The sequence below is a fragment of the Centrocercus urophasianus genome, unplaced genomic scaffold (assembly GCF_019232065.1).
Source record: "Centrocercus urophasianus isolate 14NV4802_14NV808 unplaced genomic scaffold, USGS_Curo_1.0 seq_23, whole genome shotgun sequence".
Taxonomy (NCBI): domain Eukaryota; kingdom Metazoa; phylum Chordata; class Aves; order Galliformes; family Phasianidae; genus Centrocercus; species Centrocercus urophasianus.
In genome coordinates, this window is record NW_024884789.1 from 4,735,989 (window position 1) to 4,762,330 (window position 26,342).

Sequence of the window (26,342 nt, forward strand, 5' to 3'; positions counted from 1 at the left end):
CTCTTGCTTCATTCCTTTCCTTGTTCTCTCTTATCTTTGATCCGAGCATTTCCCCAAGACACTGCAAGAACAAGGGTGTGAGACGAATACGAAACAGATTGCGGGGAAAAGGTTGATAAGAGGCATTCAGTAGTTGCTGGTGTTTTTCTTTTTCGAGAATGCGTCTCAGAAGCAGTTCAGAGGAAATCTGGAGATATGAAGACAGGGGATGAAATACATATCCCAGTGGGATCACAAACAGCCCTGGGTGTTGTTCTGCAGGCTCTTGCTTCACAGAGTGGTTCTTTTTGAGCTGGGTTGGCTGCTTTTTAATAATGTCCTCTTCGGTTGTTGATGCTCTTTCATGGCACGTTAACCTCAAAGGGTTTAGATCATTTCCCAGCTTTCCTGTTTGGATTCCCCTACATGCACATGAACACAACCCCCCAAACCCTCCAGTTCAATTATGCACGTTTAAAAACCTCCACTAAAACAGTTCAGTAGATTTAGCAGATGCTGCCAGAGCTTCAGATATATCTGAAATAGCATCAAATGGTAAAAAAAAAAAAAATCCAAATATTTTTCTGTCACATGCTGTCATACATTGTCAGGGAACCTTGTGCTGTAGCTGCAGTGAAGTTGAATCTGATTAAAAGATCAGCAAACAAGGCAGGTTGAGGGGAATTTGATCTCATCATTGCTGTGCCTGGAAATACCTGTCATCTTCTAGGTTGTCCTGCAGTGTGACACTCTTTCTTATCCAGTTTGCCAATGGACAGTCATGGTGACATTCTGTGGAAGCAAAACAGGGAAGAAACAAACCAAAAAAAAGACCTGATCCATTCCAGTTGTATTTTCAAGTCCTGTATTATTATTCCTCTGAGATCAAGCCTAAACATAAATACTAATTATCAGAGCTACAGACAAATGAATAATTTGATGTAAAACAATCCTGCTTTATTCAAATGAGAGTGGAGGTGAAATTAGAGCTATGCAGGATATTATGTTAAAAAGCACACGCACATACACACAAAGAAAGAAAGCAAAATGTCTAATTTTAACGTGGTGTTGTTATCTGTGATTAATGATTTCCGTGGGTGTATGACTCTTATGCAAAAATGCCATGTAATCATGTACATATTTGATTAAATAGCTTAATTTGTGTTCATTAAAAAAAAAATAAAATAAAGCCAAATAAGCTAGATAATGAGTGGGCGTGTTGTAGGAAAAGCAGATGGGATTTGAGGCACTAGCTGTGTTCAAAGGAAGCCACCAATTTCACTTCAAGAATATTTGCGTATGAAAGCTGATATTTTCTAGAAACATTCATGAGTAGAACACAGAGGGATTTTTTTTATTATTATTTTTATTTTTTTGCCAAATTCTGCTATTTTTAATGAAGGCACATAGGAAAAAAAAAGATCAGCTGAGATGGTTCAATTCCCGCTCCTTGGGAAGAGCATCTTTATTTATTTATATTTCTGTGTTCACTGGGAATGTTTTCTTTCCCTGAGTCAATTATACCTAAAGAAACTCACCGTTTACTTCTGAGTTTCTGACAACAACCTCCTCTTTCTTTGCCATCACCTGTGGCATTAAATATATAGATTTCATCACACAATGAAAATATATAAAAAAAAGACAGCTCTCCAGAATGGAAATAATGGGATTTTTTTTTGTGAGTAAATCTGTGTAAATCACAGTGTCAAATGAATGGACAAAGATTTAACGTGGCTAATAAACACATCCCTCTGTTTTGTGCAAGGGGAATTTTTATGAAAATGATCAAATAAAGTAATAAAAGAGAAGGGACTTCCCCTCTGGGTTTATGAGCTCTCTCGTTACACATCATGTATGACACACTGACTGGCAGAATATATGATGGGCTGTCATACATTGCAGTATGACTTCAATTAGGATGATAAGATGACAAGTTCCCATAGTTCATATATGGGTTGGCTGTGTTGTATTTTTACAACAGGGTTCCTGCTTTGACCTCTTTCTTTCTAATGTTTGATACAAAATTTAAGGGGCTGGTTGAGGTCAGAGGAGACAAAATGTGACTTATGTTGGGGGTGGGAGAGGAGGGCCATTTGTTTCTTTGTTTGTTCTCCTATCCAAGGAAAAGATCCTATAATTCAGTGTCTGACTCACTATTAAAAATAATTAATGCCAACAGTTCAGCCCACACTCATAACTCCAGAGTAACAAACCAACAAGTGCAGCCTGCCACTCATGGCCAACTGTTAAAATCACACAACCTACAAGCAAATTAGGAGGCACAACAGGCAACACAAAACACATAAGTCAACATCCACAAGTGTCACCATTTATTGCTTTATAGCAAACCCATGAATCACAGAGCCAGAAATACCTTCATCTCCACAAGAAAGAAGCTGACATCAGGTCTATGAAGACACACTGGAGGAATCAGAACCACAGCATTATTTGCAGGTAGTCCCATGATAGGCTCCAAACCCCTGGTTCGATACAAGTGGGAAACACTACTTGAAGGAGTGGCATCTGAGATGGGTTTCCAGGTGGTGGTGGTGGCATTTTTAATCATGGGGGGCGGGGGGAAGGGAAGAAAAATGCAAAAGTTAGAGTTGGTTACAACTTCACCAATGGCTTTGAGATTCTGGGAAAATTCCCATATGAAAAAAGAATATATATAGTTACATATATATATATATATATATATATATACACATATGTATAAGTTCTTCCTCTGGGGCTGTGTTGCAGTTCTTTAAATGAGTACATTCCAGTGGTTATCATGATCAAACATTGCTCTTGTAGGACATACATGTAACAGTAGTGGGTCAGGATCAATCTCAGAGTGCTTCTGCAGCAGCTATAAAACAGATACAATGAAGATGGAAACCGATTCATTGTCTGCAGGGCAAAGCATGCTCCATGACAGCACTGATCCCCGAGACCATCATCTCCCTGACCCTAAGGATATTCTGGCCAGACAGCGTTGCCTCATCAACTCAAAATTTGACCCAGACATTTTACATTGTGGCATTATTTGAGACAGTCCACCAACCTGCAAAAGCAAAATGTTTTCCAGCGGAAGATCAAATATTTTCCAGGTGGTCTATTCTGCAGATTCAGCGTTATTGCAACAGATTTGCCTTCAAGTCAAAAAATTGCTTGTGTACAAGTCTCAAAAGCAAATCAGTAAGTGGAAAGAGCAGGATAATGGAGGCACTTATCAGTGAACAAAGGCAGAGGTTTGGTTTGCATACACTCAGGTGGGAATGACTCTGACTTTGAAGAATGACACATGTCATGAAATAGCTGTGCAGAAGAATATACCTCAAACACTCCAAAAAAGAAAAGCCTCGCTGGGTAGAAACTGAATAGCAAAACTCACTGCACTTCTCATAAGCACAGATATCAGTAGTTACCGGGAAGAATTTTCTTGGCATCTACTTCTTGGGATAAATTGAGGTCTAAATCTAGACTAATGTGCCCGGAAGCTCCTTGTGGAGGAGAAAAAGAAAAAGAGAAGAATAAGGGTGAAAAATTCAGCTGAGTCTAATCTGAACAGTGTATCCATCACCAAAAATGATACAAATCAGCTATTACTGGATCATGCAAAAGCAACTCCACTACCTGTGATCCTTCCTTTGCTTTCTAAACCGCTTTTCAGCCCAGCCTAATGAATTGTCAGAACTGTCAGACAGCTCCAAGGAATGACAAATGTCTATGATTTGCTGCTGCTGCTGCTACTTTGCTGAAAACACCTGATGTATATAGTCTTGAAATCCTGTGTTTTGTGTTAGAGGCAAGGGTAAGCTGAAGGAATTGGTGTACGTGTGGAGTTATTTTCTTTCATTTTCTGTATATGTAGTCTAGTGAAAGGAATCTGATAAAAGAAAGTTCAGATTGAATATTAAAGCACTCCCAAACCAAGAAATGACCAAAAGGAGGCAGAAGATACAACCCCAGCTGGTCCATTTTGAACATTTTACAATTCCATACTCAGCTACATTATTTCATATTATGTATTATAACTGTCTGTGACCCAGCATAAAACTTGCAATGATATATCCCCTATTCTTGTATGAGGCTTTCTTCATCAAAATTATAGATAGTAAAACACAAAGCATTCAAACTCCACGAAGAATTTTTTGACAGACAATAAGATCAATCAAATAATTAATTTGACAAATATCAGAGTCTGAGTTATACAGGCTCCAAACATTTATTAACTTGCAGCCAGATTCTGTGAACATTTGTCATTGACTTAAATGGGTCTAAGATTTCACTTCTTGACGAGTGACAGGCCCTGATGGGTATTTAGTCATTTCTGCTATACCAGATTGGCACTGTACTTAATACATTTGCTAATTCTGTCATAGAACTTACTCTCTATAATGTTCCTCTGCACCTTGCCTGAAGAAACTCTTGTGAATTTGTCCTTTGAATAACACACAGAGAAAAAAATACACTTTGGGGAAATGGTGGGATTCTTTTGCCTAATTGTTCGCTTGTCCAGCACGTTTAGAAAAGGCTTCTACTGACTGGAGAAGAGTTTTTGCTGCTTTCGAACTAGTCAGAAGGTATTTTCAAAAACAGATTCCACATAATCAGGACAGTTGTATGAAGTCATGAGAAAATTTCATTATGCGAATACCTACTAGATGTTAGCTGCAAGCACGGTTCTATCCTTGAAGGAAGGGCACACTTGAACTTGATCTGAGTAAGATTTGGAGGGTTTCAAATTTTAAGACTGCAAGGGAAGAAACAAAGTCCTGGAAAGCTGAACCAAGTGCATCAACAAACAAGGAAATAAGTGGATCATTCCTCCTACTGTCACAAAGTGAGATTACAGAGCAATCTACAGAGTAATCTACTTGGGGAGCTGATCCAGATTCAAAGGGCTGCTAAAAGTTGGACTTTTAATGAAAACCACGAAGACATTTTGTTGTTTTTCTCATTTTCACCCCGGGGGAAAAATGTGTTGTTTGTAGATCAAAGCACACTCTCAGCCACTGTTCTCCAAGTGTACACAGTGATCTGGTTAGCGGATCCAGGACTGATGCTTCAAAGTTGAGAACCGAAGCTGAGCTAAATCTCAGTGTTTTATCAGTTTCTTTAAGATCTTGGGCTCTCTGCAAGCCAAGAGCACCAGCCAAACATATTTCACAAGGAGTCAGGCCTCATCCAAACAGGGAATACTTGCCTAATCCTCATGACTATGATTAGAGTGGTGCTTGGGAGGAGCAACAACAAAAAAATTGCAAATTAATTCATTTACAAGAAAGACAGCAGGAAGACCTCTATGCTATGTGTCTTGCAATAAAACACCACCAGAACACACTAGCACAATTGCTATATTGGTCCGGCATATCTGCAGATGGTACTACATAATCATCTCTCTCAGCATCACACCGATGAACACTTTCCTCCTCAAACCACTTGTTTGAGTCTCCTTGTTGTACAGACAACGAACTGCCACGCAGAGAAAATAGGTCAGGACCTCCTGGATATCGGTTTCCTTGCATCTATCGAAATCAAGAAAAATCAAGGCTTTAAATAAAGGTTAAATACAAAATAACCTGAAGAATTTGATCTAAAAGGCTTCGCCCTCAGAGGTCAGCAGCAATAAACAAGGCAGTGGAAAAGAGTTCCCCCATACAGTAAGTGATTGCCTAAGTACTGGGGTAATGCACCCTCTCCATCATGAAAAGATGCATTCTCAGGCCAAAGTGCCTGCCTCATTGAAGATACTGGGTTATCTTCACCCTCCATGTCATGGGAAAAGCGCATTGATGGGACTAACTGTGGATCTTACAGGACATCTGCTCTGGTGGACAGCCAGAGTACAGTACCCACCCAGCAATGAGAGCTGAGTTCCTGCAATCAGCCACAAGAAGGGGCATGAGGAAGTTCTGAGATACACTGCAGGACATGTGAATGCGCTGCAAATGAAGATGTGTATATCCAGACAGGAGAAATAATGAGAAATAAATGCCAAAGAAATTACTGGATTCCTCTATTAGATTAACTCTGGTTTGACAATAGTTGGGTTTGGGGAACTCCTCTGTGATTTAAGAATAAGCTTTCTTCTCTAAGTGGCCTAAAACTCATTGCTATATCATCACTTGCTGTTGTCAAATAAATAATCATGCGAAATCAGCTGCAGAGAAAAGTCTCCTGTAGAACCGAGTTCATGCATGACATATGATATATCTCTTCAAAGGGACAGATACATCTTTCTTACAGCCAGCATGCAGCTTCCTTCACTGCACCTCCGCTTCCATCCAAATCACCTCAAATAAATGTGAGTTCTGCTGTGTTCACAGTAATTCCTTCATTTTTAAACACATAATGGAAATGTATAACTAGTCCTCATAAAAATTTATATCTCAATTCGTCCCTTTAATTTATAACAGGCCCTCCAGGCAGTTATTATTCAAACATTAATAAAATGCCTATGGATCACCAAAAGCATCAATTTTCACATTCACCTCCCCTTCTATTTGTACATATATAAAGCCAGATTAGACTTAATGCCACTTCTGTGTCTAACAACAATTATGCCTTTAATAAGATAGGAACAAATGATATATTATCTTAATCATGTTAGGAATTTGAGTTCTTTTTATGAAACAAAGTTGAATTTTTTATGCCCTTTGTGACAATTGTTACTTAACAGCCTATATGTTTGGATATTGCAGTTTATGCAAATGTTCGTGTTCTATAAATTTTAGATTTATCTCCATTTATCATTCCACATGTTCTAATACAGAGACATTATGGTTTTGCATGTGACTCTGCACACAGTCTAAAATATGATTAGGACACCTTTCATTTATTTATACCACGGAGAAAAGGATAGAGGGGGGAGAACGGCTTTTGCAAGGGCCAGATCCTCAGCCTCCACAAAGAGGAGCGTTGCAGAGCTCTATCTCACTGCACTGACATAAATCCATCTGATAATTTGGTCTTTCATTTGCTAAAGTTAAATTTTAAAGGATTAAAGTTTACGAGCGAACCCAGGCTTCATTCTGTACTCCAGAAGCAGTTGCCAACTCACTGTATATCACACTGTAGAAACGCTTACTCATGAGAGTAATTATTGCTAATATGAGCTCTCCTGCAGAGAGACAAGGAGATCCTTTGCACGCACAACAGTTTTGGTCTGAAACTCATTTAAGAAGAGCAATGATCGTTTACGGCCATAAAAATACATAGGAAGGAATTCCCTGCGCTTTCTCATTTTTCTGTTGGGAAATTTAAAGCCTCTTGAATTTGGAGAGTGGGAAATGTAGATCGTAGGTCATAGTTTGATTCCATGTAAATCACTACTGGTGTGTTGACACCCAAGAAAGGACACTAGTGTACACCATCTGAGAAGCTGGCCCTTTGCATGGCCAAAAAAAGAAAACAACAACTATAATAATACACTCGAAGCATCCAAGCTCTAGAGCAGGTTCAGTTCGGCTTCGGACCTCTCTCACACGAATTACCAGAGGTGTTTCAGATGGGTGCTAAACTAAGGAGAAATATTGGGAATGAGAATGTCCCCATGCTTTCTTTACACAGGTAAACCAGCATACATTGAGTTCCACTGCCTTCATTATGGAAACTGCATCTGTAACAACTTTGCAACCAGGCAGTACCTGCCCAGGAAAGCTGTCTCCTTCGGAGAGCTTGCAGCATTGATCTGGAAGATGCTATTATGGTGTCTCCCACCCATGCCCACAGGATGCTCTCACTCATTCAGGTAGGCACTCTCTCTGTTTTCCATGCACTGTAGAAAATGCTGATGAAGATCCAGGGAGGGGCCAATACCAAAGTGAACCCCATTAAGACCAGAGCTGCCTTCCTGTGTGTTTCATTATTAATACTGAGCTCAATTACTCTGATTTCTTCTGTTGATGAATAAGCAGCACCAGAACCAAGTCCCTGGCTGATATCCATTTGTCTTTGCTTATAAGTGTTAATGTGATCCTGTTCCTTTAAAATCAAACTCCTGCTTCAGTCACTTTACGTCTTTGCAACAATAACTGTCTTTTCACTAATTGGTTCTGTGTAAATGAAACAAGCTGAAAAACACTGTGGCACCAATAAATATTAATAAGTTATTGTTTGTTTTCTTTACCTTGCTTATGAATTCATACAAAGACAGTGCTAAGACATTAACTCCAGTCTATTAATTGCCACCTGATAATTGCCACCTGATACTTTTCTCCTGGATAATTAGGTACCCATTAGTTCTAATCAAGTAGTTACTTAATTATTGCAGTAATTAGTCTAATGGACTAGCAAATTGAAGCTTTATCACTTTTGGATACTTAATGTTCCTGACAGAGTACTTCACAAGTGTCAGGGTTCCTGATTCAGCAACCTGCTATCCACAAACCCCCTGTTGCCACCACCACCCCATCCACGCTGCTCCCCAGCCACTTCCCGAAACCACTCATGTCTGAAGCCAGAGGCAAAATACATTGGAGTCCTTCTTCCTTCTTGTTTCCCTTCCCACTCCGTCTATGCCTCCCCTCCTGTGCTCTTACTGCTCATTCCACGCCAAAAGAACTTTGTTGGGAAATTAAATAATGTCTTGGCATGAAGATCACATGCATTAGGCTGTACGGCAGCACGATTCAAAGGAAGGAGCTAATGTTGGCAGGTGTGGGAAGAAAAAAGCAACTGTGAGGGGAGAAATAATAAAGTGCATTCATGAATACTCAGATGCAGCCAGGCTTGGGGAGAAATAGGGAGAGGAGCAAAACCGACTGGTGGTAAATGAAGGCATGGCTCCAAAGTCTGAAGCTGGTAATAGGTCTCTCTTTCATCTTTGAATCAGAGAATCTAACATATTTTTACAGAAATAAAAATAAAATGGAAACTATTTTCTGCCCATGGACTCTGTAGCACAGAGATTGGGTGGTAAAGTGATCACTAGCATTTCTCTGATCCATGTTTTCATGATTAACTTCATACTTAGACCTGAAGGGCTGTCAATCCTGCATGTAATACTTCCATGACATTCATTTCAGAAAGGGCATGTGAAATGCCATCCTCACACCTCTGTCCATGTACCCGTCCATATGTTGTCTTTGTGGATTGTGCTTGCTTTTGGATCTCGGTTTGAGACAGGCATAGACATTTAGGAGCAGCACAGCATTAAATGTGGATTTCTGTCTCCCATTGATCATCTGATCCAGATTCTCTCAAGACTTTCATGTCAGATTTGTATCAGAATTGATCATCAAGCCCCTTGGCAAGTGTCATCTGCCCCAGGCGCTGCAATGTGTATCGTATAAAAGCTCACTGTACTGGGAAGGGGAGAAAAGGGGGGGAAAACAGAATAGATCCTGCACAGAAATAAAGAGTTTAACTCCATTCAATAACGCTTGACAACTTGCTAATGGTTAAACTACTTCACATATGTGGTAGGATTATGTATTCTGAAATAGATGTATTTATCTTTCTTGATCAGATATCTCATATTTCTATTACTGCTAGGTCTGTAGCACAGTCCAGGGTTTTGTACAGAGAAGGGCTTCCGATCGTGCCTTGACTGAGTCCTGAAGGATGGACAGGGTTTCCAACCAGCCTCGGCTGGCCTCTTATGGATTAGAAAGAACAGTGAGAAGTAAAGGCTATTACTCCTCTGGGTTTTATAGAAGCATTTGAGCAGAAGGGACCCTTAAACGTCATCTAGTTGAATTTCCCTGCTCTGGACAGGCATGTCTACAGCTCAATCAGATTGCTCAGAGCCCAGTCCAGCCTGGCCTTGAATAGGATGGGGCACAGAACAAGGCAAAGTTTTACATTGGATCAGAGCTCTATCATGCTTCAAAACTGCTCTAATCTCAGTTATCACACAGAGTACCCTAGTCAGCCATACAAGGCACTTGTAAACCAAAATATACCCTATACCCCAGTATCCTGACAAACATCAGAATTTTATTTACCTAGAATTTTCCTCAGCACGTTCACATTATCAGAACTGAAAAGCCAACAGTTTTCATGGGAAGCATAAATAAATTCTCCCAATTCTTACTGTATGAAAAATAGAGTCCTGTTCCAGTTACATTATACTCTTACCCAAAACACAACAGACTGTGACAAAGAAGTCACCAGCTCGTGAGTTTTCTGCCATAGCCCCACATGCATCCATCACAATTGGCTGCATATGCTCATTTACTCTGAAGTTACTCTTTAGGTAACAGTCAATAAAACCTTATGCCACTATTGAAAAATCACACCACAGAACTGCTTAAACACCTGCGTGAGGCCACTGAGCAATAACAATCCCACGTACTCAAAGCAAAATTAGGTAAAGCATACTTGTCCCATTAAGAAAACATATTGCTTGAAACTACAGTGCCTCAGGATGCTTAGATTTTGCTCCATAGGATACAACTACTGTCCTACCTAACACAGGACCTGCACTGACATGAGTTCAAGTGGCTCAAACTGCTGTCTCTGTTGAAGGCTCCTGGCAGAAGAAATTTACCACTGAGTGCCTCATCTGACTTCCCAGCATTGCTCTGACTTCTCTGACCTGCTTAGAGTAAATTCGGTTCAAATCTGGACCAAAAAAGGGTGTGATGGCAGAAGGGCAGCAGGCTGGGGGGTCCATCCAAGGGTCTCCCTCATGCTGTGCCCCTGGTGGGGCTGAACAGAGACCATCTGTCTCCAGCGCTATTGATCCAACACAAGCACTAAATTCATTTTAAGGATGCTGAGAGAGCAAGAAAACTATATGTGACAGATGTTAGTCACGTTGCTTAATGTACTACTCGAAGGTGTTCAGATGCTCTGGTGATGAGGGTGCTAATAAAACCAATGCAGAATAGAATGAAACAGGCTAAGGGAGGATTTTTAGATTTATAAAGCTAAAAAGGGTTTTTAGCTTGAGGGGGGATTAAATGTCATACTGTCCACATCATCAATTTTCCCTCTGGATTTGACTTTGAATTACTTGTGCAGTTCTTCAGCAGTGACATGGCAACAGGCAAATTAGAAGACAAACTGAGAAAACCTTTTATGTTGGAAATACCAGGAGAAACAGTCCAATGATTATTGAGAGAGGGAGATGCAGAACTCATTAAGGCAAGATGACTTGGAAAGGTAATGACGGTGTTGCATGCAAAGGAAAAGTAGGGGAAAAAAAGAAGCATAAAGAAGCAAATTCCTTAGCACTCCTTCCCTATTTCTCTCTATGCACTTTCTAGCACTTCATTTCACAAGCTCAGTAGGCAATCAATTTTAGCTTGTATCAGTTTGGCAGTTTAAGATCTCCATAATAGTTTAGACCACTCCTGTTCAATGGGTTGCACAGCTTTTGGGAAAGGCTGAGTGCTGTTCTGGGGAGGCAAGATGCTTCCAATTTCCAAGACAAAGGGAAGGAAGAATCAGGGAGGTGAGATGCTTCCAATTTGTCTGTCCAAATCTAAGATTCTTTTATAGAGTGTAGCTTATTATTGGTAAGATCTCAGTCTTCATTTGTTTGAGGAGTTCCTTGAGCACTGCTTTCATGCTTCACCATTTTCTTGCTTTTGTGCACATGGAACAAATGCCAGCCAGGAGGACACAGGAGACAAGAGAGACCAAAGATAATTGTTCAGCCTTATGCCACTAAGTAAAGAAGGGTTGCTTATCTCTATGGGAAAGTTGTAGCCAAGTATCTACAGGGCAGCATACAGAACACCCCATGAGGACTTCTGGTAAGCACTAAGTGCAAGATACCTTGCAGAAAGGCAATAGAAATTAGCCTTAAGAGAGATGCCAGAAGTGGGGGGTACTGATTCACAGGCAGTCTGGTTCTTGCTTCCATTCCCTGATTCACAAGCGGCTGCAATATGATGACGATAAGAGCTTGGTGCCCAGTAAGTTCAGAAGAGCCCTAATGACCTCAGGGTTAAAACTGAGAAGGAAGGAAGGAAGATCAATCATTCTGAAGTCTGGTCATAAGAATGACTGAAGTCCTGGACTGAGGGATCGTTGCTTTTTGTGTAATTTTGGTTGTTTCTTTTTTGCAGGTTCTCAGCTGCCTGTCAGACTGGGCCATGATGAAACTCAACATCTTGCAGAGACGTAAAATGGAAAATAGGCAACTCATCAGAAAAGTAGCAGCTGTTTTACACCATCACAAAACAAAATCATCATACACTAAAAACTAGATTTAGCAGTTTAAAAGAGCCGCTAACACAAAATTAGCTGGAGACAACAGCGTGATTTTGTAACTGACAGTGCTTCATTCAAACGCCCTAATTCATGTAAAAACTACTTAGCAAACATTAAACGCCTGATGCTTTTGGAAAGGAGAAGAGCATTCAGACTTTCAATGGCTGCTTAGGAAGAATGCATAGATTTATTACATCTTTTTTTTTTCTTTTACAAATTTTAAATAAGCGTCATATCAAAAGTACCACCTCTTAAATACCAGTGATGCTACAGTCCTCCTGACAGAGGGAGACACCATGCTTTATTGGTGAGCTATTGTGTTTACTGGGGGCTGACACCTGTAAAATGGTTGTACGAGGCTTCTGTGATGAATGAGATGATATAAGAGGGCCGTGAGCACTTTGGATCATCAAATACTTCAATAACTGGATATGTCTGTTCATACAACCGTAAGTTCATACACATGGAGAGGATATAAAGAAGCAGCTGCCTTCTGAATGAGCTTTCTGTTGCCTTCTCATACGTGTACACAATCTGTTCTAAATGCCACACAATCTTTCCTTTGTCCCAGAGGTATTTCCCTGTGAAAATTGAAATTTTTTTGAAATTGAAAATTTCCCTGTGCTATTGCTATGTCCTGCCCATAGCTAACACAGCTTCTGAAGGTTAGAAACTTGCCTGGCAAGAAATGTATCTAAGCCTATTGCTACCAGAGTGTATGTGGCTTGGCCAGAGACCTGTCATCTAGCAACCATGAAGGGATGATTTTTGATTGTTTGGAACTAGATTTAAGTTGTCCATATGACTACTAGGAGAAGAACTGGGTTTATTTTTTCTTTTCTCCCAAATCAATCTAACGATAGCATCTAGTGCATTTTCCCTGCCTGTGGAACAGGCTCAACTCCATTGTCCTTAACAGTCCCTGTGGGTTTTGTAAAGTTAATAGCTTAGAAATAGCTTGGAAGATTAATAATAATACATACGTGTCAAGAAGGGAATATTACCACTGACAGTAATAGCAGTTATGCTTGTGTAGATGAAATCCACATGCTTTTCAAGAGAGGCAGGTCTCTGACAGCTCCTTTCTGACCTGAGTTAGTGGGAGCACATGCATCATTCAACAAAACAGCGCTGTCCTAGCTGAGGTGCTTCCATGTCTCTGCAGTGGTAAACCCCTTTGCACTTCTTGTCTTGGGTGATTCTCCCATCAAGTCTCATCCAACTGCTGCCTGACAAAGCAGTCCTGGTCTGGATACGGAATGAGGGAGGGATAAATATTAAGCTGAAGCCTGGCTATTTGTTCAGTGCAGACAAGTTGTGGCCCTGAAGAAGTCTTTTACCTTCCAAAAAATTGAAGGGGTGGGGGTGTAAAATGTTCCACATCCTTCAAGGTTATTTTTATTTAGATCCCACTCTTCAAAAGACTATATATATGGATGCAAGAGTCAAGGTGCAATCCAAAGTCTGAGAAGTTATAGACTCCTTGAGACAGTCTCTGATGGATCTGAATTTTTCAGCTAAAGAACATCTATGCTCTTGACCTGAGACCTAGATTTCACATTTCAGGAATTAAATGAGCATCATTTTCTAAAAGACATTAGACCAAGGCTGGGCTACACAAAAGATAGCTTCAGAATTTAGATGAAGAGACTGACATGACAAGGAGACTTAAAACCTGACATATTTTGCTTCTGTTGGAAAGCCATACTTGGTTTGTTACACCCCACTGTGTCTTCTTATGTACAAGAGGCAAAGGAAAAGTGGAAGTTGTTTTGGACTGAGCATCTCAGAAGGCAGAAGGCTCAGTGACCTAGATGATCTGGCCTTGTCTTAAATTACTCTCTTCCCAATTTATCCTTAGACTGTGCCAAAAACCTGCCAAAGTATAATGGAAATGTTTGCGATCCCTGCCAAACTGTGAAGCCTCTGGCTCTGAGATATTTCAGATGTCTTGATTAGTCTGAAGGAGATGGGCCTGAAAATAAGGGAGTGTGAAAGGAAAGGAAAAGTATTTTCTACCTGCAGCTGCAAAGCTGGGACTCATGTCCAAGCGTTTGTCTTGCTCCTTCCATACAGACAGATGGACTTCCTCAGGATAGAGTTCAACCTGCTTAAAAAAAAAAAAAAAAAAAAAAAAAGTTAAAATTAAAATTAAACAAACAAAATCATGATGGGGCAAGGAGACAAGAGCCTCCTCCCACAAAAGGACTGTATTCAGCTACAAGCAGTGAACCCCTCACCTTTCCCTTAATGCAAACGCTGACATTTTTGTAGGCGTGTCCCAAAATAGGGTTTTTCCAGAAGGCAGCCAGCTGCCCAGATGCGCCACTGCTGCAGTCCTAAGGAGATGAACAGAGGACCTTGCAGCAAGCAAGGAGCAGAGCCTATGAAGAGACTGACTGCTCTTGTTTCAGATCAGATGGATGGCTCTAAATGACCTGGAAAGATGTTCCCAGAGCTCTGAGCCACAGCATTAAGAGCCAAGACACCACTAGCACTTCTGAAGTTGTTATTAGTGACTGAAGTAGCACTTGTCAACTGCGACTACGGTTTCAAGCAATAGTTTAACAGCATCAACTTGAAGTAAGGTTATATCTCTGTGTGCCTGGTGTGCTGCTGACACTTAAAGGAAATAATTGGTAGACTTAGAGCAAGGGCAGACGCCAGAGGTAGAACAGTGGTAGAGGTTGGATACTCAAAGCATAATTCAACAATTCTGCATGAAACAAGAGCTGAGAATCCATTGTATGCCCTGGCATAAAAGGCACAAGGAAGCTGTAACCCAGCCTGCAGAAAGTGCTCTGCTCTGCAGTCATCAGCTGTGCTGCTCAGATGTTTAAGGGCTCATCTACAGCTGCAGTCTGCAGCCCTGTCCCAATGAGAGGACAAAAACATGTTGCCCCTTGCAGTTCTTGGCTGGCTTTTTTGGAAAGCACGTGTAATGCAATCTCCAGCTGATTTCTGGCTTCAGGACAGCAAAGCCAAGAGAAAATATATGGGTATATGTGCTTGTGTGCTGTGGAAAAGAAGACAGGAAATTGTCTGGAATGAAGCACTCAGTCTCATTTTACCTGTAGCTTGGCTGTGGGATGCTAAAATAGAGGAATTAGCATGCAAATCCAGCAGTCCCTTGGCTGTCATCACCTTCCAATTAGCTGCATTTGATTTCGGTGGGCGCTGATGGATTGTGTCAGCAGGTGAGGCAGTATGAGGAGAGGTGCTCTGGCTGCCACAGGCAGTAGAGGGCTGTGTGTGTGCCTGCTTTTCCCCTATGCTGCCTGCTGGAATGATGCTGGCTGCCAAAAGAGAAGCACCAGAGGAACTGATTCTGATTTGAATATGGCCAGCAGGGTTTCAGCAGACCATGCTATAGCTGTACAATGTATGTGAATTAGGAGGATGTCTTCAAAGCGAAGAGTAGCTTGTGTTTGGTGAAACAATTTGACGAAGCAGAAGAACTGCCATGAGAAAAGGGCTGCCAGGGGAATGTAGCCAAGACAGATGTGACTTGGTCATACCAATAAGTTAGGGAAATTGCATTTACAGAGCAATTTTAAAGCACAGGAATATGATCCAATTTGTCCAGAAAATAGGATGTTTCCATGAATAAAAGCAAGCAATCCCAATCCTCTGCAAGAGTTTTAGTTTTGTGGAGGGCTGGAAAATTCAGCATCTTTTCTGTTTGTTCATTATGAATAAAACTCTGAAGGAAACAGACACATTTTTGGATAAAAGAAAAAAAGCTCAGAATAGATTTATGAGTCATTGTCATAGCAATAATATTTGGGTTTGTACGCATAGGCAGGATTGCCAAGAGAAAAGTATGGGAGCAGAAGAGGCAAAGGATTATTATCTGCAAAGTCAACACAAAATTGGAGGGTGGGGATGGAGGTGAAGGGCCTCCTTCAGTCAACAAGAGCAGCATCAGTGAAGGACTGAGTCACAAATGCGCAGAATTCACAGAGCAAGCAAAGATGTCAAAAGTGGCTGATGGGTCAAAAGCCTGAGGCTGGCACTCTGCCCTTAGCTTTTGCCCAAGAAGAAATAGGGGAAGATTTTTTTTGAGAGTTCTTTCAGTTGGAGGTATGATTGGCTACAGAGGACAAAGAAGGTGGAGAAAGAAAACTGTATAAGCCTAGAGAGGGAAGGGAGCTCCAGAGACGCATATTAGACAAGGAGAAAAACTCACAACTTGAAAAAATAAAGCACATTATTGAGAGAGCTGAAATAGAGAGAACACTGACAGGTTCAGGAGTATGAGAAAAAAATTGAGAGGGGAAACCGAAGATCAGGACTTGAAATTAGACTTCTAGGTTATAAGGATATAAAAAGAAAAATGCTTGACACTGAGATGGCAGAAGGAGGAAGAAGAGCAGAACAACTTGATTCAATTTTCACTTCAGAGAAGTCAGCAAGAGCATCCAGAGTTTATTTGTAGAAGCAGCCATGTAGTGGCAGTGGGGTCTTCATATCTCATGTTGGATGATGGGGCACTGGGCAGCCTGCTCTGGTTGGTGACAACCAGCCCATGGCCAGGGTTGGGGCTGGCTGGTTTTAAGGTCCCTTCCAACCCAAGAATCTGTGATTCTAAACAGTCACTAAGGCTCTAGAGAATATGCAGATATAATAAACTATATAGCCTTTACACTGAAGTACAGTGGGTACTTTCAGAGTTTTATAGTATGTGTTTAAGTCACACCTTCACCTCAGGATCTTCTAAACTCTATGAACTATTAGCAGCTGGAAATGAAAAATAAGAAAAAACTTGCAGGAAAAATATTGCAATTCCTATACAAGCTTGTAAATACTGGTATTGTAGTGTGCAGGTGGGAGCATGTGTTTTATAATTCCAGAAAGTGACAGGTAGGGGAGCTCTTATAAATTTATTATTATGCAGTAAAGCACACCAAATATAAGAAAATATGCTTAGTTTAGCGTAGGGAAAAAGAGAACAAAAAATTATTTTAGAACCCGTCCTCTTTTGTAGAAATTGGGCTGGAATTTAACAATATATGTCAAATGAGGCAATTGTTTAGTTCTAAAGTAAAATGCCAGGGAGTACCTTTTACATTTACACATGAATGGTGAGCCATCATCTTAAGCTGACCATGAATTTCTAATTTTCCCCCCACAAAATCTTTCTTTTCTTACTTCTGCAATGACCTGGCGCACACACATACTAAGACTTCTAACATAAACAATATCTTCAACTCGTTCATCTTCCTCTAATTTATTACATATAGAGTGTGCCATAAATGAAGGCAAAAAGGGGAAAGTAGAGGAAGAAGTAAAAAAAATGCAATTGGAAGCAGATGTTAGAAGCTGGGACCAGGGTTGGAGGAGGAGAGGACAATGTTAGGAGACAAAAATTGCTCATACGTGGAGAAGTGGAGCTGGAGTGGACCAGACAACTCGCCAGGATGGGAGCAGAGGATATTCCAGCTCCAGCCTGAGCTGCCAAAATGGCGTCACATTTATTCTAAAAGCAAGGAACAGTGAGAGAAGAATTTAAGCTACTGTTAACAACGACATCCTGTTTACCTATAGCGATAGTAACGATGGGACTTTGAGCTCTGCGTCATCTCTTACTACTCCTTTTGATTACCTTAAAACAGAGGATGCCAAAGGAGCTTAGAAGAGCACCGTCGGCACCTGCCCCAAAACAGGACTGGAGATCTTTCCCGTGTCTCGCTGAGATTGAGAGCTTCTGTCCTTGAAATGTTAAACTCATTATCTGGAAGGTGTGGACAGTGTCGTGTCTCAGAAATCCAGCGCCCAGAAGAAATCTGACAGAAGTGTGTCACAGGGTGGGGTGTGAGGGGGGAACTCCTGAGAAATGTTGAGCGCGCGTGTTTTTTTGGCAAAGGGTGCTGGCTGGACTCGTCAGCTGATAGCATCCATAGATTTGGAAGACTGAAAATGAACTGCATTACAACAGAGATCTCACCACTGAAACAGCACACTGACATTTATATTAGCTCTGTTTGACATGACCTGACGGGCTCAGCTGGGTTGAAGCCATGCTCGTGCAGCATCCACCTGCTTCCCCCTTCCCCAGCCCTTTGCCATATGCCCTTCTCTCTGTCCTGGGAAGGAAGGAGATCCTACCCAGCCCACTGCTGTTAGCTGCAGGAAAGGCAGCTCCTTGGCCAACGACACAAAGCCAAAAGTGGAAAGGTGAAGAAGTAGAAAATGCTGTTGTATGCATAGACAGTGCTCTTATGCTTCCCTGACTGTGGGGAGACTGACAAGCTCAAGAAGAAACTTGGTGGGGTCAGGAGATTTTCCCTTCCTCCAGGCTATGCTGTGCTTTGATACTGAACTGAAGCGACCTCGGTGAAGTTACCTGATTTACCTGGAGGTGGTAGGGAGAGAATCCTCTCCAATAAATTGTATCAATTTAACGGGGATCATATATGAGAGAAGGGAAGTCCAAGCCCTCGGTCCCCGGGGCTACTTTGGGGGCTGACTGTCAAGGTGTGTTTTTTATTGTGTGTACCGCTTGTCTGATGATAGGAACTAAATTGAGAAGAGGCTCATTTCTCACAGGCCACTGAGCAACCAGAATGTGCTAACTGTCATACGTAGGAAGCACTCAGGTGTCGGGATTGTCAAGAGAGAAAGTGCAGCGCTTTTTATTAACTGCAAGAGCAATCAGCTCTGTCTGGGTCTGCTCAGTCTTGTGGAAACACATAGTTCACACTGGGCAGTGCTCAGAGGCTTAACACAGGTATCAGCACTGAGACTCCAGTAATAACTTCACATTAGAGCTGATGCATTATGGACTGTTGCATAGTCACAATTATACTGATGGTACCTTGCAGCCTGATCTCTGACTTAAAGGCATTTCTTAAGTCTGAACAGGTTCAATACTGCACGATTCAGCTGTGTATTTAAACACTATTTTGTCTTGCATGGTTGATGGAAAGGCTGACAAGATCTTTGTTGCCTGCTCAGAGGGTGGGTACGCTGGATCAGGCTCAGAACTTAGCAAATGTCCCAATGTAGTGCTTGATCTAGCAGCCAGCATCTCTACCTGTGGCAGAAGGGTTGGAACTAGATTATCTTTGAGGTCCCTTCCAACCCAAGCAGGTCTATAATTCTTGGTTTCTACAACATGTGTCTACTTCAAGGTAATATCCTGGCCAGGCCTCATGGTGCATGGTAGAAAAACACTGAAAAGAAAGGCAGTGAGGAAGATGACATCAAAGCACTGGTAGCCACTTCCTCAGCTCCGCTTAGTCCTTCCCTGAAAGCTGTAAAAATGACTCCAAATTTTTGGAGGGTTAAACTTGATTCTGGAATAAATTTGATGAGCTTAATTTGAATTAAATTTGGACTAAATTCAACCACAGTTGAAAAAAAACCAAAAAAACAAAAAAACAAAAACCAACACATTTCTGTAAACTAGTTCTCATAGTAGCAATGTTGCCTTTGCTGGCTCTACGAAGGTTGAACGTATCCAGATCTCATCCTCATTCCTGATACCACAACACCATTGAGCTGTGCAGGAGAAGCTGTGGGGCTTTCTTTTCTCAGTGAGGAAAGACCCAAACCCCATGACCTAATGCCATCATCACAGCTGGGTTCCATGCAGCATGTACAGGAAAGAGGCCAAATACCCCAGAATCAGTACATGGCTTCCTTACCACCTGGAGGTTATCGGAAACGGCATCAAGGACTCCATCTCTGTTAAGAAGTCAGCACTTAGCTGTGAGCTACTACACCTCAGAGAGTCCCCTCCAGGACTCTGTGATTCATGTGGGTCCTTTCCAAGTCAGGATATTCTGTGATTCAATGACTCTGTGAAACAGTACTGGAGGAATCTCTACCTGTTGCTTCATCTAGTAGTTTTCTGCCAGAAATAAGCAAATCATTATTTTTCACTAGCCTAAAATCAGTACGCGATTAAGTACATATATGAATATAAGGTTCCAATCTGTTTATTTCACCTCTTTACCCAGAGAAAGCCCTGAGAAGAGCATTAAAGCCAGAGGCCAGCTGGGCCAACTGAAATGTTCACAGCTGACTGCAGCACAGCACTCACTTGCAGGCAAAGAAAATAACCTACTGCACCAGAAAGAGAAAAATGAAATAACCAAGGCCCACCAGCCACTGCTGAGCCTGAATCTCTCCCTTTTCACATTCTCTCATACTATCTTGTACCACAGAAAACACAAACCCTTGGAGCCCTGCACATGATTCCACAGCCAGGTGGCACACCTTGAAGACAAGAGAAGTAACACGTGGGTCAGTCAGCTGTACAGTGGTTTGTGTCCTTAGCAGGTGCTTCAGTGTCAAAGATATTAAACTCAGTTATTTTCAGCTCTGTGCCAAGAACCGAAAAGGCCTGTTCTTCCTTCTCTACCCCCATTCTAATTAAGTTTATAGGCAAGGACTATCAGCTAGGCTGAGGGTTGAGCTGTCAAGTTAGGAGAGAAACGCCAGCAAGGCAAAACCTGCCAGCTGGAAAGACAGAGTTTCTGATGGTGGCTGTACTTTCTGAAAATTATCTCTCCAGTCTCATTTTTCATATGTTTCTCAATATATCTCATCTTTCTCTCTGTCTCTCACATACCCAGGTGCACACAGGCACATGTGAGTTATGTGCTATAGCGTCTTGCTTTGGTGGATTGCCTCTGTCTATATCAAAATATATATAATACAGCTAAGGGCTCTATCCTTCTTCCAACTACCTCAGTGTAATGCAGACTTCATCTCAGATGATTTGACTCTAGACACAGGCTGTTCTGATTTTCAGCAGGAACTGGCAAGACCATATCTGCAAATCATCCCTGCACACATCTATGTGCTTGTTCCTTAGTACAGCAATTATTGGGTTAATTGAAGTAGAATCTCTACAATTAGTCAACCTTCTCAACAACCCTAGAGTGAAGTAACTCGTACCTTTGGAAAGGGTAGCTGAGATGCAAGAATAATGAACCATTGATTAAGATCTTGAAAATATTTAGGAGCAGAGTTAGATTTCAGCCCCGAGAACGGCGGATCATTGCCCTCTCTGGAGCACCTCATGGAACGGGGCCCCCAGCAGGCATTGCTGGCTGCCACATGTGCTGCTTTCCTCCTGGCAGAAACAAAAAAATCTTTTCTATTTTTTTGCGAGGTCTTTGATTCAAATCTTTCTCAAGCCAATATAGTAAAGTCCAAATTCTCTTCTGTTAGATCCTGATAAACAATGGGGGCATTTGAACTTATAAGTGTGAAATGTAAAAACCCATCAACCTTAAGGCAACAATTAGCAGAGGCAGAGAAACAATTCTCAGTGTAGTGCCTTACTACTGGACCTGGCTGCATCACTGTATCCCATGCAATTCAGAGCTGGAAAATGCATCATCGTGATAATCATCACAATCCAGCTTAATCTAGAGCACTTAGCACATCTACTTTAGTATTTACCAAGGAAATTGGCAAATCTCCCTCTTGAGATGGAGAAGTAAGGACAGTGCTGGAAGTGCCATGGACTATGAGAAGCACTGGCTTTCAGTCCTAGTGGGTTTGCAGCTCTCATTTGATGTTGCTGTGACTGCATGGTGTAAAGTTGACTCAGATTCCGAACCTCATCTGTCATCAGATTTGTTGCACCTCCTACAGCTTTTTACTTTACATCCAGGGTTTACTCAGGCCTCAGTTCCAAATGACCTCTGTGAGACTGGCTGACACTATAGCAATCCAGAGGCACCTGCACCAAAAGGCATAAGGCCCTAGCATCTGTGTTATATTCCCTTTCTCCTGTTGAATTGTCCTTCAGGACTTCACCTGGTCTGAACATGCAAGTTCAACAAACTGGAGGATGATGTGATCTGATTACTACATCTCCTAGATCTGCCATTGCACTGCAAAGCCCAAAATGGAGTCCCAGACTTTTCATAAGGAAAACTCCTTCAACCAATCCCGCTAACACTGTGATGCTGAAGAGTTTCCCAAAATTACAAAAAAAAATCAGACAAGGCTGAAGGAAAAGAGATACAAGAACTGAGTGGTAAAAAGCTTCTTAGGCAGATAGCAGAACAGGGAACCTGCAGAAGGAGTGTCTATACAAGATGTGGGGCAGAGGGAAGATGGGGCCCTTTGGAAGTTGAGCAGCAGATCTTTCCTGCTACTACTCTGTTTTGCAAAAAATAAAAATAAAAATAAAAATAAAAATAAAAATAAAAATAAAAATAAAAATAAAAATAAAAATAAAAATAAAAAGTAGGGTTGGAATGGCACGGTTGCATGGATGGCATGGTTAGAAAGTCTTCCTTTAAGCATTACTGATAGGCAGGACAGAGAATGAGGTTCATGTGATGCACTGATACCCTATTTAAGTAAAATCAAAAGACTGAGGATCAGGGGGCAGTTTAGATCTCCTCATGAATGACTGAGGTTTAAGATGCTCTGTGATACAATCTGGACAATCTATCATCTCTTTCCCCCCCACAGAGAGGATAATTAACATGGTAAAATGCAGGAGGCTCAGTGCACCCCTTTCTGATGTCAGGGGCCCATTTTAAGGTCAATGATTGAAATGCTCCAATGGTGTCAGCTGAGCTTTTGCATCCGTTGCTAGGATTTTACTCACCAAGGACTCTTAAGGTGATGTATGTTCATTAGTTTACAGGAAGATATAATTACCCATCCAAACTGCACCATGTTTCATTTGCTACTAACCTTCTGATTCACCTAGGTAGGTGGCAATGAGTGCATTTGCTAACTGGTGATTACCAAATTAGTTGCATGATAAACCTTTTTCAACATACCTTTTAGGGGAAAAAAAAAAAGCAAAATGAGTAATGAGTTGATCTTTTCCTTCAGCATGCCATAATTTTTATTCATTTAACTTGAGCCAATTTATTAGGGGAGAGAGGGAGAGAGCTTGTGTTCCTTTGCACTTGCATTGCAGAAGAGACAAACAAAGGGAAAATTTCTGAATGTGGTTATATTTAAAAACTCACATTAATTATAAACCCACATACTCTTTGTAAAGGCAGGGGCTACAGCCTGGCTGGGGGAGGGAATAGGGGGTCATGTATAAATTGTCTCCCAAGGACCCCACTGAAATTTCCATAGCGTTCACCATATGACACTGATGTGTGAAAATTGACATGAAGATTTGAAAATTGGGACCGAGGGAGACCAAGCATAAAATAACTTCAATTTTGCGCTTTCTCTGTCTCTCGGAGGAATAGTGCAGTGGACTGACCAACACAACACAAACAAGCCAAGAGGAGAGAAAAAAAATATTCAGGGAGAAGGATAGGAGTTATTAAAGAGAAAACACACTCCTCACTCACTGAGAGAAAGGATGATCAATGGATTTAGTCACAGAGAAATTCAAGCAGAAAATTGCTGCTGTTTTTTATCGGAGAGGCAGAAAGTTTAACCAAACCAGAATTCTCTCGACTCACTCCTAGGCAAACAGTGAAAAAAACAGAGCTTTGTGAAATGGTAGAAGTGAGTGTTTGTGCGCGTGTGTGTATATTTTTGAGTGTGATTTTACAGTTTTATGATGCCAAATGAATTGTTATACAGAGCCCTCACCTCCAGAAGTCTGCGACTGGGAAGATTTTATAAGGTGTTTATAATCTGCCATGAGATTGAAAATCCCAGCAAAATTAGAAAGCCAACCCCATCTAGTGTGAATAGCCATCAGATGGAGTCACTGCACTCAGCTGCTAACACACAAGTCCTATTCCTTCTTCAGAATGAGGGCAAACACGTAAAATCACCAATAATAGATCAGGATAAGTAGCAAAACATTTGAAAACTAAATGTTCTTGCTGTGCCTCCTGTACTAAAGGGTTAAACATTTTATTCTGGGAAAATTGGCACTGTTTTAAAATGCTATATACTTTCTCTCAGTTTCTTCTCTTTGGGATGCTCTGTGGTGCTGAGTGCAGCTTTTTTGAACTGAATTTTGGCATTCTGGAGGCTCTTGCTGGCACTTCTGCTTACACAAAATCAAGTAAGTCTTGGGACTTGCTGCTAGTGGTTCCCAAACCAGATCATTATGCAAAGGCAGGAGGTACCAAAGCATCACTGAACTGTGGAAATAACAGCATACTTCATCTCCTGGAGTTTAACTGCTATTCTGGGAATAGATGTCCATAATTTTCTTTGCACTGGTTAGCTGTTCAATAGTTCACATCCTCAGATTATTGGTCAAAATGCCTACCAGACTTGGAAACACTCTTTAGGCTCTCAGCAGGACCATCCAACACTACAGCACTGTGATGTGGACAGACATACATCCTATATGTAAACCCATGGATATTTCTTAAAACCTAGACCTGTTATAAGCCGCATCTTAAGAAAACACATCTGTGCAATCTGTTCTAAGTAGGTACTCAGCACTCACCATCACCACTATTGCAGAAGTTCTATCATGTTCCTTCTGCTGCCATTTTCCTTTGTGGATCACAAGTTGCTTGCTATTCTCTGTTACCCCAAAGACCTCTGTAAGACAATGGAGATTTAAGTCAGTACAATTTTGTTGTGGAAGAAAGGCTGTGAATGTAGATAGATACAAATTGTAGACTGCTTTAGCTCTAAAACCTGTTGTTCTGTAGTTCTGTAGGTCTTAATATCATTCTCAGTCAGAGAGGTTGCACTGTACAGTTGAACACTGAACACTCTACTGCCTCACCAGACAATTTTTCTCAAGCTTACTTATTTTATTTAGCACATAAGGTTCCTTGTGCTTGCGGATATGATGAGCTACAGGACCGGTGTTCACATGCTATGGATTTCATTTATTACAAAGTGTAGTATAAAATAATGAAAAATAGCTCCAGCCATTCCTTCTCTCTCCAGGGTATCTCAGCACCCCTATGGATGACCGCACACATAGTCAGCTCCATAGAAACAAATGGAGAGGAAACGGCACTGCACTGCTCAAAGCTGGAGGACTGCGCTGGACTGGAAGCATACTTCATCCATAGCTTCTATTGAAGGTTTATTACAGAGGCCACTGGAAAGAAAACAAAAAAACATTTATATTTTGGGGGGAAAAGATGGGCCTTATAGGTACTGGAGAGCAGGCAGAAAGGAGAATTCTCTATTACAAAGGTCTTTAGGAAGTATTTATCAATAAACGCCTTGAGGTGTTTCCAATAGCTCCAAATGGAGAATACTCTACGACTCATAGACTGACTAACACAAGAGCTGCCCGTCATTGACTCTTAATGCTCTACGGAGCATGAAAACAATGGCAGGAAAACAATATGAAAAGGCCTTGCAGGTAATTTCACAGGGTAACAAGGAAAGCCAGGCTCATTCTAATTGCTGACACTATGGACATTTAAATGAAACTTGTTCTTTATAACATGCCTGATATAGAAATGCAGCATTAGATGCCTTTTATGTGCCCTCATTCCATTTGTTAGTTGCACTCAGAATATGTTTTTGGGTTTATTTTTGTAACTAGGAAAATTGGAACACCACATAAAAACAAACAAACTTGAAATTCTTCCAATGATCCCTTCATTCCAGTAGCTGAGGCTTTAAGGAATGCCATGAGAAAACTGCAAGAATTAATAATAGTAGCAATAAAGCAACAATAGTAATTACTATTATAGTAATAATAATGTTTTCTTTTTAATATTACATGAACCAAAAATAAGATGCAAGTCCACATTTCATTGTTTTCTTTTATGAGCCTGCTATAATACACTGGCTGTGAGACAGCACTGCCTTGAAATACCGTTTGGTACTGTGTGTCAAAGAACCTATCTTTTATTTATATACTTAAAGCTGTTTGCAACCTGCCTTGAACGTGGCAAGGTTGATGCCATCTCCCTTTTAATGAACTCACATTGCCGAGTTACTTTTAATTCACAAACTGTGAGAACAGAATTTGGCAAAATACTTTTACACCACCCAAGGAGTCATTCTGAGGACAAATTTTCTGATATCAGGGTGTCCTCTGTCCTCTGTCTTGTGTTGATGTTTGCATTTCAAATACTCTTCAAAGTACTTGAATTTCTCACCTTTAGATCCTTCTTGATCTGTGTATGACCTTTATGGTTTCTTTCCTCTAAAAGGCCTGCTTCTTCCAATAAAAAGGTGATTTTTAAAAGAATTTGTCTTTATTAGTATATAATCATTGTATAGATTGCATCAAATGCTTTAGAACATACATGAAAAACACTCTTAGCTTTTCACACGCAGTTAGGAGATAGTCGTCTCTCTGTGAAGTTTGAGATGAA

The 26,342-nt window shown here is 41.0% G+C and overlaps 2 long non-coding RNA genes across 3 annotated transcripts in view; one reads left to right on the plus strand and one right to left on the minus strand.

The window, feature by feature from the left end:
- Positions 1-12,253, plus strand: part of LOC122163352 — an 84,685-nt gene extending 72,432 nt beyond the window's left edge. The window contains exons 2-3 of the long non-coding RNA XR_006169891.1: positions 7,540-7,720; positions 11,991-12,253. This is a non-coding gene — a long non-coding RNA (uncharacterized LOC122163352). The remainder of the gene's footprint in view (positions 1-7,539; positions 7,721-11,990) is intronic.
- Positions 1-26,313, minus strand: LOC122163351. 2 transcript variants are annotated; one of them, XR_006169890.1, is made up of 4 exons: positions 24,494-26,313; positions 14,155-14,242; positions 2,354-2,502; positions 1-771 (listed from the first exon to the last, which is right to left on the minus strand). It is a non-coding gene; the product is annotated as an uncharacterized LOC122163351 (long non-coding RNA). The 2 variants fall into 2 exon arrangements; XR_006169889.1 differs by having other exon boundaries at positions 14,155-14,245.
- Between the last annotated feature and the right edge of the window lie 29 nt (positions 26,314-26,342).